The sequence below is a fragment of the Triticum urartu genome, chromosome 1A (genome assembly GCF_056163025.1).
Source record: "Triticum urartu cultivar PI428250 chromosome 1A, HENAU_Tu73, whole genome shotgun sequence".
Classification (NCBI taxonomy): Eukaryota; Viridiplantae; Streptophyta; class Magnoliopsida; order Poales; family Poaceae; genus Triticum; species Triticum urartu.
Window position 1 is genome coordinate 168810953 of NC_141873.1, and position 6500 is coordinate 168817452.

Below are 6500 nucleotides of genomic sequence, written 5' to 3' on the forward strand. Positions count from 1 at the left end.
ATTTGAACTCCAGACTTCTTCTGTGTTCAGTATGTAGCATTCAAAGAGACGTCATCAATTTCCAACATGTTCTGACATCATTCGCTATTTTTCAGTCATTTACCTAATTGTTTAGTGAGCTAAATGACCGTGAAATTGAAAATCACTATAGAATTAACTGTGAAAATGTTGAAACTTGGCATGGTATCATCATTTCACCCGCATAGCATGTGCAAAAGAGTACAGAGGGTCACGGCAAAAACTGGACGCACTTCATGTACAAACTGCACAATCTCTTTCAGAGTATGACGGTTTCGGACGAGAACTCATCTGTTACATGGGCACTTCAATGTTTTTGAAACTTATTTGAACTCCGGACTTCTTTTGCATTCAGTATGCAGCATTCAAAGCGACGTCATCAATTTCCAACATGTTCTGACATCATTTGCTGTTTTTCAGTCATTTACCTAATTGTTTAGAGAGCTAAATGACCGTGAAATTGAAAATCACTACAGAATGAATTGTGAAAATGTTGAAACTTGCCATGGTATCATCATTTCACCCGCATAGCATGTGTGAAAGAGTAGAGAGGGTCACGGCAAAAACTGGACGCACTTCGTGTACAAACTGGACAATCTCTATCAGAGTATCAGGGTTTCGGACGAGAACTCATCTGTTACATGGGCACTTCAATGTTTTTGAAACTTATTTGAACTCCGGACTTCTTTTGCGTTCAATATGCAGCATTCAAAGCGAAGTTATCAATTTCCAACATGTTCTGACTTCATTTTCTGTTTTTCAGTCATTTACCCAATTGTTTAGAGAGCTAAATGACCGTGAAATTGAAAATAACTACAAAATGAACTGTGAAAATGTTGAAACATGGCATGGTATCATCATTTCACCTGCATAGCATGTGCGAAATAGTAGAGAGGGTCACGGCAAAAACTGGACGCACTTCGTGTACAAACTGGACAATCTCTTTGGGAGCATCAGGGTTTCGGACGAGAACTCATCTGTTACATGGGCACTTCAATGTTTTTTAAACTTATTTGAACTTCGGGCTTCTCGTGTGTTCAGTATGCAGCATTCAAAGCGACATCATCAATTTCCAACATGTTTTGACATCATTTGTTGTTTTTCAGTCATTTACCTAATTGTTTAAAGAGCTAAATGAGCGTGAAATTGAAAATCAATACAAAATGAAGTGTGAAAATGTTGAAAATTGGCATGGTATCATCATTTCACCCGCATAGCATGTGCGAAAGAGTAGAGAGGGTCACGGCAAAAACTGGACGCACTTCGTGTACAAACTGGACAATCTCTTTCGGAGTATCAGGGTTTCGGACGAGAACTCATCTGGTACATGGGAAATTCAATGTTTTTTAAAATTATTTGAACTCCAGACTTCTTGTGTGTTCAGTATGTAGCATTCAAAGAGACGTCATCAATTTCCAACATGTTCTGACATCATTCGCTGTTTTTCAGTCATTTACCTAAATGTTTAGTGAGCTAAATGACCGTGAAATTGAAAATCACTACAGAATGAACTGTGAAAATGTTGAAACTTGGCATGGTATCATCATTTCACCCGCATAGCATGTGCAAAAGAGTAGATAGGGTCACGGCAAAAACTGGACGCACTTCATGTACAAACTGCACAATCTCTTTCAGAGTATCTGGGTTTCGGACGAGAACTCATCTCTTACATGGGCACTTCAATGTTTTTGAAACTTATTTGAACTCCGGACTTCTTTTGCATTCAGTATGCAGCATTCAAAGCGACGTCATCAATTTCGAACATGTTCTAACATCATTTGCTGTTTTTCAGTCATTTACCTAATTGTTTAGAGAGCTAAATGACCGTGAAATTGAAAATCACTACAAAATGAATTGTGAAAATGTTGAAAATTGCCATGGTATCATCATTTCACCCGCATAGCATGTGTGAAAGAGTAGAGAGGGTCACGGCAAAAACTGGACGCACTTCGTGTACAAACTGGACAATCTCTATCAGAGTATCAGGGTTTCGGACGAGAACTCATCTGTTACATGGGCACTTCAATCTTTTTGAAACTTATTTGAACTCCGGACTTCTTTTGCGTTCAGTATGCAGCATTCAAAGCGAAGTTATCAATTTCCAACATGTTCTGACTACATTTTCTGTTTTTCAGTCATTTACCCAATTGTTTAGAGAGCTAAATGACCGTGAAATTGAAAATAACTACAAAATGAACTGTGAAAATGTTGAAACATGGCATGGTATCATCATTTGACCCGCATAGCATGTGCGAAAGAGTAGAGAGGGTCACGGCAAAAACTGGACACACTTCGTGTACAAACTGGACAATCTCTTTTGGAGTATCAGGGTTTCGGACGAGAACTCATCTGTTACATGGGCACTTCAATGTTTTTTAAACTTATTTGAACTCCGGACTTCTTGTGTGTTTAGTATGCAGCATTCAAAGCGATGTCATCAATTTCCAACATGTTCTGACATCATTTGCTGTTTTTCAGTCATTTACCTAATTGTTTAGAGAGCTAAATGACCGTGAAATTGAAAATCACTACAAAATGAACTATGAAAATGTTCAGTCTTGGCATGGTATCATCATTTCACCCGCATAGCATGTGCGAAATAGTAGAGAGGGTCACGGCAAAAACTGGACGCACTTCGTGTACAAACTGGACAATCTCTTTTGGAGTATCAGGGTTTCAAACGAGAACTCATCTCTTAGATTGGCACTTCAATGTTTTTTAAACTTATTTGAACTCCGGGCTTCTTGTGTGTTCAGTATGCAGCATTCAAAGTGACGTCATCAATTTCCAACACGTTCTGACATCATTTGTTGTTTTTCAGTCATTTACCTAATTGTTTAAAGAGCTAAATGACCGTGAAATTGAAAATCAATACAAAATGAACTTTGAAAATGTTGAAAATATGCATGGTATCATCATTTCACCCGCATAGCATGTGTGAAAGAGTAGAGAGGGTCACGGTAAAACTGGACGCACTTCGTGTACAAACTGCACAATCTCTTCCGGAGTATCAGGGTTTCGGACGAGAACTCATCTGTTACATGGGCACTTCATTGTTTTTTAAATGTATTTGAACTCCGGACTTCTTGTGTGTTTAGTATGCAGCATTCAAAGCGACGTCATCATTTTCCAACATGTTCTGACATCATTTGCTGTCTTTCAGTCATTTACCTAATTGTTTAGAGAGCTAAATGACTGTGAAATTGAAAATCACTACAAAATGAACTGTGAAAATGTTCAGACTTGGCATGGTATCATCATTTCACCCGCATAGCATGTGCGAAATAGTAGAGAGGGTCACGGCAAAAACTGGACGCTCTTCGTGTACAAACTGGACAATCTCTTTCGGAGTATCAGGGTTTCGGACGAGAACTCATCTGTTAGATGGGCACTTCAATGTTTTTTAAATTTATTTGAACTCCGCGCTTCTTGTGTATTCAGTAGGCAGCATTCATAGCGACGTCATCAATTTCCAACATGTTCTGACATCATTTGTTGTTTTTCAGTCATTTACCTAATTGTTTAAAGAGCTAAATGACCGTGAAATTGAAAATCAATACAAAATGAACTGTGAAAATGTTCAGACTTGGCATGGTATCATCATTTCACCCGCATAGCATGTGCGAAATAGTAGAGAGGGTCACGGCAAAAACTGGACGCACTTCGTGTACAAACTGGACAATCTCTCTGGGAGTATCAGGGTTTCGGACGAGAACGCATCTGTTACATGGGCACTTCAATGTTTTTTAAACTTATTTGAACTCCAGAGTATCAGGGTTTCGGTCAAGAACTCATCTGTTACATGGGCACTTCAATGTTTTTTAAACTTATTTGAAAACCAGACTTCTTGTGTGTTTAGTATGCAGCATTCAAAGCGACGTCATCAATTTCCAACATGTTCTGACATCATTTGCTGTTTTTCAGTCATTTACCTAATTGTTTAGAGAGATAAATGACCGTGAAATTGAAAATCACTACAAAATGAACTGTGAAAGTGTTCAGACTTGGCATGGTTTCATCATTTCACCCGCATAGCATGTGCGAAATAGTAGAGAGGGTCACGGCAAAAACTGGACGCACTTCGTGTATAAACTGGACAATCTCTTTCGTAGTATCAGGGTTTCGGACGAGAACTCATCTGGTACATGGGCAATTCAATGTTTTTTAAAATTATTTGAACTCCAGACTTCTTGTGTGTTCAGTATGTAGCATTCAAAGAGACGTCATCAATTTCCAACATGTTCTTACATCATTCGCTATTTTTCAGTCATTTACCTAATTGTTTAGTGAGCTAAATGACCGTGAAATTGAAAATCACTACAAAATGAACTGTGAAAATGTTGAAACTTGGCATGGTATCATCATTTCACCCGCATAGCATGTGCAAAACAGTAGAGAGGGTCACGGCAAAAACTGGACGCACTTCGTGTACAAACTGCACAATCTATTTCAGAGTATCAGGGTTTTGGACGAGAACTCATATGTTACATGGGCACTTCAATGTTTTTTAAACTTATTTGAAATCCAGACATCTTGTGTGTTTAGTATGCAGCATTCAAAGCGACGTCATCAATTTCCAACATGTTCTGACATCATTTGCTGTTTTTCAGTCATTTACCTAATTGTTTAGAGAGCTAAATGACCGTGAAATTGAAAATCACTACAGAATGAATTGTTAAAATGTTGAAACTTGCCATGGTATCATCATTTCACACGCATAGCATGTGTGAAAGAGTAGAGAGGGTCACGGCAAAAACTGGACGCACTTCGTGTACAAACTGGACAATCTCTATCAGAGTATCAGGGTTTCGGACGAGAACTCATCTGTTACATGGGCACTTCAATGGTTTTGAAACTTATTTGAACTCCGGACTTATTTTGCGTTCAGTATGCAGCATTCAAAGCGAAGTTATCAATTTCCAACATGTTCTGACTACATTTTCTGTTTTTCAGTCATTTACCCAATTGTTTAGAGAGCTAAATGACCGTGAAATTGAAAATAACTACAAAATGAACTGTGAAAATGTTGAAACATGGCATGGTATCATCATTTCACCCGCATAGCATGTGCGAAAGAGTAGAGAGGGTCACGGCAAAAACTGGATGCACTTCGTGTACAAACTGGACAATCTCTTTGGGAGTATCAGGGTTTCGGACGAGAACTCATTTGTTACATGGGCACATCAATGTTTTTTAAACTTATTTGAACTCCAGACTTCTTGTGTGTTTAGTATGCTGCATTCAAAGCGACGTCATCAATTTCCAACATGTTCTGACATCATTTGCTGTTTTTCAGTCATTTACCTAATTGTTTAGAGAGCTAAATGACCGTGAAATTGAAAATCACTACAAGATGAACTGTGAAAATGTTCAGACTTGGCATGGTATCATCATTTCACCCGCATAGCATGTGCGAAATAGTAGAGAGGGTCACGGCAAAAACTGGACACACTTCGTGTACAAACTGGACAATATCTTTTGGAGTATCAGGGTTACGGACGAGAATCATCTGTTAGATGGGCACTTCAATGTTTTTTAAACTTATTTGAACTCCGGACTTCTTGCGTGTTCAATATGCAGCATTCAAAGCGACGTCATCAATTTCCAACATGTTCTGACATCATTTGTCGTTTTTCAGTCATTTACCTAATTGTTTAAAGAGCTAAATGACCGTGAAATTGAAAATCAATACAAAAATGAACTGTGAAAATGTTGAAAATTGGCATGGTATCATCATTTCACCTGCATAGCATGTGCGAAAGAGTAGAGAGGGTCACGGCAAAAACTGGACGCACTTCGTGTACAAACTGGAAAATCTCTTTCGGAGTATCAGGGTTTCGGTCGAGAACTCATCTTTTACATGGGCACTTCAATGTTTTTTAAACTTATTTGAACTCCGGGCTTCTTGTGTCTTTAGTATGCAGCATTCAAAGCGACGTCATCAATTTCTGAGATGTTCTGACATCATTTGCTGCTTTTCAGTCATTTACCTAATTGTTTACTGAGCTACATGACCGTGAAATTGAAAATCACTATAGAATGAATTGTGAAAATGTTGAAACTTGGCATGGTATCATCATTTCACCCACATAGCATGTGCGAAAGAGTAGAGAGGGTCACGGCAAAAACTGGACGCACTTCGTGTACAAACTGGACAATCTCTTTCGGAGTATCAGGGTTTCGGTCGAGAACTCATCTGTTACTTGGGCACTTCAATGTTTCTTAAAATTATTTGAAATCCGGACTTCTTGTGTGTTTAGTATGCAGCATTCAAAGCGACGTCATCAATTTCCAACATGTTCTGACATCATTTGCTGTTTTTCAGTCATTTACCTAATTGTTTAGAGAGCTAAATGACCGTGAAATTGAAAATCACTACAAAATGAATTGTAAAAATATTGAAACATGGCATGGTATCATCATTTCACCCGCATAGCATGTGCGAAAGAGTAGAGAGGGTCACGGCAAAAACTGGACGCACT